Source organism: Lathyrus oleraceus, chromosome 5, assembly GCF_024323335.1.
Source record: "Lathyrus oleraceus cultivar Zhongwan6 chromosome 5, CAAS_Psat_ZW6_1.0, whole genome shotgun sequence".
NCBI classification, from domain to species: domain Eukaryota; kingdom Viridiplantae; phylum Streptophyta; class Magnoliopsida; order Fabales; family Fabaceae; genus Lathyrus; species Lathyrus oleraceus.
In genome coordinates, this window is record NC_066583.1 from 356021358 (window position 1) to 356030893 (window position 9536).

A 9536-nucleotide genomic window follows, 5' to 3' on the forward strand; every position below is an offset into this window, starting at 1 on the left:
CCCTTGTGCCTACGTATTCTCGTCGTGCAATGAGAAAATCAGAGCAATCGTAGTTCAGCCCACTACGGCTAAAAGTAAGGTGACTGATAGGGCAAGAGGAGATTGATAGATTGATTTGCCAGGGACAATACCCTTCAAGGCTGAAAAGGAGTGCCAAGGTTTAGGACCTTCAAGGTGAGGTATTACTACCTATGTTTATGACTGATGATGTCAAGGAATTGAATTACCAAGGTTTATCACCTTATAGGGCGAATAGAATCAAGTGCCATAGTCTATGACTCTCGAGGTTGAGAATTGAATTGAATAACCAAGGTTTAACACCTCGCAAGGCAACAGATAATGGATATGCCAGAGTCTATGACTCTCAAGGCAAAGGATCGAATAGAATAGCCAAGGTTTAACACCTCACAAGGCAAATAGAGTTAGATGCCAAAGTCTATGACTCTCAGGGCAAAGATCAAAATCTAAGAGCCAAGGTTTAACACCTTACAGGGAAAAGAATGGTTATATGCCAGAGTCTATGACTCTCAAGGAAAAGATCAACATTGAAGAGGCAAGGTTTAACACCTCATAAGGCAAAGGGAGTTAGATGCCGGAGTCCACGACTCACAAGGAAAAGATCAAAATCGAAGAGCCAAGGTTTAACACCTCACAAGGCAAAGAATGTGCCAAGGTTTAACACCTTACAAGTCAAAGAATTGATTGGAATAAGGTGTACCACCACAAGTAGCTAATAGCCAAAGATGCTCCACTATTGGGGTATTGAAGGATGGATCGATAAAATATGATAGATTGATAAATAAGATAGCTCGCGAAGAAACTGAGTTCTCCTGCCTACGTATCCTTATAGTGCAATAAGGAAATCAGAGTTTTCGTAGTTCAATCTACTACGACTGAAAACAATGTGATTAAGGAGGCAAGAAAGGATGATAGAATGATTTAATCGAAATGATTAGACTTGATAGTTACTTGATAAGAATCACACTAAAGTATATGAGTAAAGGTGGATACAATAAGCAACGAGCCAAACGTCTCGCACCCAAAGATATCCAGAATGAGTGTAGGAAAGCTCCAGTCTCATTCCTTCTTTACCACTTAAGGCTCGTGGCATGTAATTATCGTCTTAACTTTTAAGTGGAGGGAAGGGAATCTTTGTAGTTGTTTCTTGTATTGATGATGAATACCTTATCAATCATTTGATTCGAATCACACTAAAATCTATGAATAGAGGTGAATACGATGAACGCTGGATCATTCGTCCCATACCCAAAGATATTCATAATAGGGGTAGGAATTCTTGAGTCTCATTCCTTCTCCATTGCTTAAGGCTCGTGTCGTACAACTCGATTCATGATTGATAAGTTGTTGATGTAGTCTTTGCTCGTTGCGTAATGCTTTGTGAAGAGAGAGAGAGAGAGAGAGAGAGAGAGAGAGAGAGAGAGAGAGAGAGAGAGAGAGAGAGAGAGAGAGAGAAAGAGAGAGACCTGCCAATTGTATGATTCGAATTGTGCTAAAGTCTATGAATAGAGGTGAATACGATGAGCGTTGGTCATACATCCCATACCCAAAGATACTCAGAATGGGGGTAGGAATACTCCAGTCCCATTCCTTCTCTATTGCTTAAGGCTTATGTCGCACACTTGAAGTCTTGATCTTGCGTTTGAACCTTGAGGTCTTGAGCTTCAGAGATTCAGCATATCCATGATAGCTTAAGCGCAATGAACTTGCCATATCAAGTGACCAAGGGTCTTTTGGTCACTTGAATTAGACTAGGGGTTTACAGCACGATTACAAAGGATTTGGTTGACCAAAGCGACCTTTGGTCAACGCGAATCAATGGGATTAAAATAATAGTTGAATGATATATAATAATACTATTAAATTAACTAAATAATGTTATATGATTTAAAACCCTAAACTAGGGGAACATGTATTATATCAAGAACTTCTAATTAATAATCCTAAGCTAAGGGATCATGTACAAAATCAGGACTTAGGCCCTAAGGGCAAAATGGTCATATGTATAAAAGCGAACTAATTAAAGGAATGGTTCCTAATTAATTACTATGAAAAGAAGTCAATTAGTTCAATCTTCTAATCAAGTCTAAAGCCATCCTATTTAAAAAATTAAAATTAATTAGATTCAACAAATTTAATTAAGACATAACTTCTATTTATTCTAAAGTGAATATTCTAATTATCATGGTTAATTATGATTAATTTTAATTAAGCCTAAAAATATTAATCAAATCAAAAATTAATTTTTAATTTTAGAATCTAACTAAGCTCATTATCGGTGATTGATCCTTAATTAAAGCCTAATCAAGTATATTGACTCACACTAATTAAAGAATTCAGAATGCTGAGATCTGGAATGGGAGGAGTGTGAATAGAAACATTGGGCCTCAAGCCTAAATCCAGAACAAGCACACGCGGGTCCAAGTGCTAAACATCCAAAATCGCTTATGCAGAAAGCCAACAACACGAATGAAAACATTGAAACTGCTTATCCAAAAAAAAACTCAAAATCGCGTTTCCATCGGTATCATCAACGCTCGTGTTCTTCTCCATCCTTTGAGTCGCCGAAGAGTTTTGAAACCTCGCGTATTAGGTTCTCAACATCGCATTTCGGCATCGCGTTTGGGTGTTCAAGTCTTGAAAGCGTGGTGTTTGTGGACGGCGTCGTGTTTCGATTAGGATTCAGTCTCGATTCTTCATCTCCTTCGCATCCCGAAGTGTAATTGCTTCAAAACGCTGGGAAAGAGGGAACGGTAACGGCATCGTGAGCTTCAACTGAAACTTTGGAAGCAAAGTATGATGGTAACGCCTGCCTTCGTCTTCAGCTGCATCCGTCCGCGAAGAGGCGGTCGACGCCGCCAAGTATTCATCCGTAATTCAAGGCTGGTGAATCAGTAACTCGAAGCGTACTTGATCCACTATTTCCTAATTGCCTTCAAACTCGAAGGATTCGATTGAAATTGGAACGGAGTTGCGACAAGAATTCGAACAAAAAGCGGCGAAGGCGACTTACCGGATTAAAGTGACCCGGAGGTTCTTCGGCGGTTATTCAAGTATCAATCCCTACCCCTGCTTCTCTCCTTCCTTTTTCTGCTTCTGTTTTGCTCCTTGGTGTTGTTCTGTGTTTCCGGTTCTGATACGCCTTGTTCTGATATGCTTATGTTATCTTTTCCTGTGAAACTTTTTTCTTCTTTTCTTATGATATTTCTGTTTGCTTCTGTTGTGGTGAATTCAGTTCCGAGAAGATGGTCGACGCTTGAAGAACAAGGAGGTTGAAGCTTGAAGAACAAGGAGGTTGAAGCTTGAAGAACAAGAAGGTTGAATGAAGAAGAGATTGAAGACTAAAGATTGAAGTGAAGAATGAATATTGAAATGAAGAATGAAGAAGGAAGCAAAAACCCCTAAGAATGAAGTGAGGTATGCTTTTTATAGCATTGCTGAATGAAATTGTAAGTTGGTTAATAGTCTGTTAGAAATCCAGTTTGAAATGAAATGAGAATTCACTCGAAATTACCTTGAAATTAGGAATTAGTTAGTTAGTTTAAGTTTGTTATATGTTAGTTTTAAATTCAGTTTTCTGTTATGGAAACTCAAATGCCAGTTGATTATGTTAGTTAGCTGGAGTAAGTTATGGATTTGTTAGCTTGAGATGATATCCAATTTTCCTGAGTGCCTTTGGATCCAAACTTATTTGTGTTGCTGCCTTGGTTTATGCAGGATAAAATGTTTCAGTGAATTTTCTGTTAAATGATGTAATAGTTTAGATTCAAAAAAAGTCGGATATTTATTTTCATTTGAAGTCAGAGTCTCCACCGCGCTTTTATTGTTTCCAAAGGAAAATGGCAAAAGTATGAACAAAATCCAAAGATAAGAAGTTTTCAAATCAAAACTAATAAAATGTCAGAGATTACAGTTAAGGGGGTTTGATACACAGAGGGAAGGTGTTAGCACCTAAATGTCTTAGATACTCTTAGAGAGCCTTTTTTTGTGCAAATATTTTTGGTCAAAATGATGTGTGATAAAATATAGAATGAGGGGATGAGAAAAGAATTCAATAATTATATTTTTGTGTTTGACAAGATCTTCGGTCTCATGCCTACGTACCAACATAAAAATGAGGGATCAAAACCCCATAGTTCGTGGTAAAAATTTCAAAGAAATTGGTGAATTGGTTTTAATTAAAAGTTTAATAGAAAAGACACAAAAGGCCAAAGACTTGAAATTTAAGTCAATATGGTTAAGTTCATTCACAAGTTTGATTTAAGAAAAAGTTTTAAAAATTCAATGGCATAAAGCCAAAGTTTCTAATCACTAAAACATGTCTAAGTTGAAGAACATAATCAAAGAAGGTTTTTGAAAAGAGAGAGATATTTTAAAATTAAAGAAGTGGGAGGAGATTAAGGGACTATCCTAGACAAAAATTAAAAATTAAGAGTTGAAAAGATCTGACCAATGAGATGTAATCCACAAGACAAGAATGTCAGATAGAAACTCATTTTCCTTTAGACTTTAGCAAACAACATGCATAAGAAATATCCAAGCAAACCATATGAAGACCCAGGCATCAAATAAAGATAGCCATAATATCCTAGCAAGCACTCCAATAGCTAGAAGTCTTCAATGTCTTCCAATGTATCATATGAAAATATTCCTTATGGCAAAATCTCATAAAACAATCATCAGACATCAATAATAATAACAATATAACAAGCACAAAGACAAAGTGACAGATGAACCAGAAGCACTCAAGGTTTTCATCAGATGAAAAGCACAATCAAGGATAATTATGTCTCTGATAAGGAAGTTTCATACTCTAAGTCCAACAATCCACTAAGATATTTTTTAGGGTTTTTGTTGTTCTTATGTATTTTAAGGTCCTAAGACCATAAACAAAACAAAATCACAAGCATACAATATATACAACCACAAAATATGGCTCAAGTGAGCAAAGTGAAAATGACTGAAACATAAACAAGTTGCATGAAATGTAAATGGCAATGAATGATAAAGGTACTGAAATTTAAATTGCATTAAGTAAATGACTTGAAACTAAAGTAAATTATTACTAAGAAGTTAGTCAAAGGTTAGTGAAGAGTTTTGATTGTTTAAGTCATTCTTTAGAGAACACTCAATCATCCATTCACAAGTATGAAGACATGAACCAAGACATCATCCATGAGAAGGACTCCAATTTGGATAAATCAACAAGTATGCCACTAGCTCTCATGAATGGAAAAAAGGTCAAGTTTTTATACAATACCATGAAGAATGGGAGACTTACATTCTAACTTACTAGAATGCTATGCCTTGCGGGACAAATTTAGTTATATGTTAAGCAATCGTAATTGGACTTATGTAGAAGTCACAACTATCTGAGGTCGGACAATAAAGATATTGGTGTTATTGCATGTTAGAACTTGGTATAAAGAACCACACTCCTAAAACATACCACATACTAAAAATAAAGATGGGAGGGACCTATCTCAATCAGACTCATGTTGATTTATCTGCCACAAGGTCATTGATGAATCAACTAGCATTTTGACTTGAAGAGAATTCATTGGTCAGTGATGGATTGGGAAAGAATAGGGATAAAGATGAAGAGGGAATGGGAAATAAAAACCCAAATTGATCATAGGAGGAATTTCATCTGATCAATATTATCCATTCATTTTGGGGGATGAAATGTACATTTCATCAACCCCCTAAATCCAATAGTATTGGTCAAATAAAAGTCGAATCAACCATGACCAAGGCCAAACAGAAAGTCAAACACCACAAGATCAATTAAATGGCTCAACAAATTTTTTAAACAATAATCAATTAAAAATCAATTTTAAAATGAATTAAAATGCATTTTTAAATGGATAAAATCTCAAATCCCTTCAAATCACCAAATAAATGGCCAAGGGATTTGTCCTAGGTCAAACAAGGTTAAAGGACCTTAGAATACTTTTTTTAGAATTTTTGAAAAGTCAGAAGTATTTTAAAATATTTAAAAACAAGTCAAAAATCAATTAATTCACAAAAAATATCAAAATTAATCCAAAAAATGATTTTAATTTAAAATATGGAAAGGGAAAATATTTAAAGATTTTTGGTGAAAGTCCCATATTTTTTGGATTAAAAATAAATTTATTATGAATTAATCAAAATAAAAGGATTAAAAGAAAAATCAGAAAATAAAAAGAAATTAGAAAAAACAAGGGTCATCAGATCTCCCTCATTAATTGAGGTGACATATTTGATGATCACGTGCATGCTGAACACGGTACACCAAGTCAAATGTCGCAACACCAAGTCAAATGTCGCACACACATGGTAAGCTAAACCAATGGCTATGATTAACACATTCAAACATCATCAAACGGTTGGAAGGGTGTCAACACAACATCGGAGCCCTAGCTTCAGTCTTCTTCTCCGGTGGACCTCACCGGACTGGTCAACCACCAACCACCACAAAAATGGAAAATGAATACACTAATTTGAAATAAAAATCCCCAGGAGTCCAAATTTGACCTCAATTTCTCCCAATTCCACGTATATTGAAAGATACATGGATTTGAAATTTGAGGTGTATGATATGAGTTGCTTCGATTTGACCTCAAAGCAACTCAATCCTATTGCCTACATTGGTAGGACTTCATCCAACCAAAAACTAATTAAAATGATGGAGAATTGAGAGAGAATCGAAAAGAGAAAGTTTCACAAAATTCACCTTCTGTTTCAGTGATGAAGCTTGATTTGCATCTCAATTTTCTTGGGCTTACTTCTACTTGCTTGCAGGAGATGAAATGAGAGCTCAAATGGCTTGGACTCTTGGAGTTTCAACTTCAAAACAGAAGTGGAATTGAAACTCGATTTCAATTTAAATCTTCAAGATTATCCTATCAATGGAGGGTGGGAAGGTCGTAGGAGCAAAGCTTGGGCAAGGTATCCTTTATTCTGATCAGCTAGGCAATGTATTTTATAGGCTTTTCAAATGCTTTACGCACACTTTCAAACTTTGGCAAAAAATAGCAACTCTTGGTTGCATGCTTGCATGGGCGTGTGATAGGCCCATTGAATGATGCTAAAAGGTCCAAAATAATGTGCTAATCAACCTGAAATGATAACATGGGATCATGCATTAGTGAAATAGAAATTGTACATTGAACCTACCAAATGAGGCCATGCATTACACCCATGCGCAAGTCCTTCAAAAATGTTTCAAATGCCATAATCTTAGACTCTTTGGAAAGATAACATGAATGGAAACAACTTTGTTGTTGAATATGTTTCCATTTGGAGCTTGGATCATGATGAATTTTAAGGTGTAAATTGGAGAAATCAAACATAGTTGAAAAATTTCTAAGTATAAAGTCAAATGATCACTTTGTCCACCTTGAATAACTTTTTCTACGAGCTTCAAATGAAAATGGTTTCTTCACCAAAGTTGTAGCTCTTTTATTACTATTAAATTTGGTCACAAATTTGACACCATTTTAATCTTTCATGAGGGAGTTATGGATTTAGAAGTTGAGCAAAATTGCTTGTGCAATGGTAATGACCCAAAATGACCTATAATGTTTCCTCTTGGCACATGCCCTTGCAAGTAGAATTTGACATTTCTCAAAGAATCAAAGTTGGAGAATAAATCTTGAAATTAATAATGAAACTTGGATGGCTTTCATAGCATAAATATTTAGCAAGTTATGGTTCTTGGAAGTTGACCTTCCATCTAGGGCACAAACAAAATGACCTATAATCTTTCACCATAAAAAATGAATTTCCAAGAAACATTAGCTCTTGATGACGACATGAAAGTTGTTTGGAATGTTATAAATAGTAATGTTTCTCTTGGAATCATTTTCATATGACAAAAATTGTAGGAGATAGGGTCTAGGGAACCCTAGATTTGACTAGTTGACTTTCTCTGGTCAACCTCCTTGAACCAACTTGCAAACTTGAAGTTATCTTGTTCTTAGGGGATCATGGGGGATCATATATGCTTTAGATGATGTATAATGAAGTATCATTTTATATATTTGATCAAATGATGAAGAAACTTACTGAGGAAGTCACACAAGATACCCAGATGAATTAGGGCTTCCAAGGCAAACAAGCTTCAAACTCTTGATGAATTATTGATCAAAATGATAAATAAAGAACATGGGGATCCATATATGATACTTAGAAACATTATGAACCTTTACTTGATTGGTATCTTGCATTGAGGGTCTCAAACCCTATATATGAACTTGATGAGGCACAAGTGAACACAAACAGTACCTACAAAAGAAACAAAGTTACACATAGACATCTTTTTGGAATTTTGGTTAGTAAATAAATAAAAACAAAGTATCATACAATCAAAAGTGCTTGATGACCTATTCCAATGCAAATCTAATGAATGAGGGGTACGAAGGATGCCAAGGTGTGATCCCAAAGCCAATGCAAATGATGAGATAACATGAGGGATCTTAGGGTCAAAATTGGGGTCTTACACATATCACCTGCACCTAATTTATACCAACTACGATAATCTCAGTAGTCCTACTACTCTACTACCAATTGAAAAAGTTTTGTATCAACTTCTAGTGTCAAATTTCCATCCAAGAGAGAAACAACTAGAAACCCTTACTTGGGATACAAGCATCTCTTGTTATTCCTTACCAAGAACATCAGAGTTAATCTTCCTCTTATCATTTTTAACTTCTTAAAGAAAATGATAATCATCTATATGGAGGAAATTACTTTCCTCATACCATATGGAAGATTTCTATATGAATTTTTCTCTCAGTTAGAAATAGTTCATAGTCATACTATTGAAGTTGAGTGGAGTTAGAATTTTGAATATGTGGAATAGTTATTTATTGTCATGTTTTTAATTAATGAAATATTTTCTTTCATATTATTGCATATTTGTTTTTATTGATAACAAATTTTTTTAGAATTACTAATTCAAAAAATATGAAAAAAAAATAACTAAGAAAAAAATGGAAGATTGGAAGGCGCCAAGTGAGAAATCAGATTTTTTTTAAATAACCTAGTTTTTCAATTAAAATTTTAAAATAATCTTTTTCTCAAAATATTTACCAAAATAACCATGTTTTATGCATACCTCTAAAGCATGCGCCAATTGGACTGGTGCATGCATGTTGTCATTGAACATAGGCGCCAATATCATTGGCGCATGCATGCAGTGAAGCCAATGCAATTGGCGCATACTTACTATATATCAAGTGTATGCGCCATTGCATGTGGGGCATGTTTTATATTATTTATTTTATAAAAAAATTATATGTTATACTTATAAATAAATAAAATAAATAGGTAAATGAAAATAGTTATAAATATTATGATATAAAGTTAAAATCCATAACAATTGACAAGAAAACCAATGACCCGCCCGATTGAAACGCCCCCCTGTTCCACATCCTGGTGCATTAGCCTGCCTTCAAGGTCTCCCACGATTTCCCTGAGGTGTTTGGGTCTTTGAGTGCTGACATGATGCAATGGTGGCTAGTGTGAAGGTC

The 9536-nt window shown here is 35.1% G+C and overlaps 1 long non-coding RNA gene across 3 annotated transcripts; it reads left to right on the plus strand.

Moving 5' to 3' along the window:
• The first annotated feature begins 2343 nt into the window (after positions 1-2343).
• On the plus strand, positions 2344-6819 carry LOC127084661 (uncharacterized). 3 transcript variants are annotated; one of them, XR_007788765.1, is made up of 3 exons: positions 2457-3071; positions 3254-3435; positions 6805-6819. It is a non-coding gene; the product is annotated as an uncharacterized LOC127084661 (long non-coding RNA). The 3 variants fall into 3 exon arrangements; XR_007788764.1 differs by lacking the exon at positions 6805-6819 and adding an exon at positions 3736-3766; XR_007788763.1 differs by lacking the exon at positions 6805-6819 and having other exon boundaries at positions 2344-3071; positions 3254-3704.
• Positions 6820-9536: the final 2717 nt, after the last annotated feature.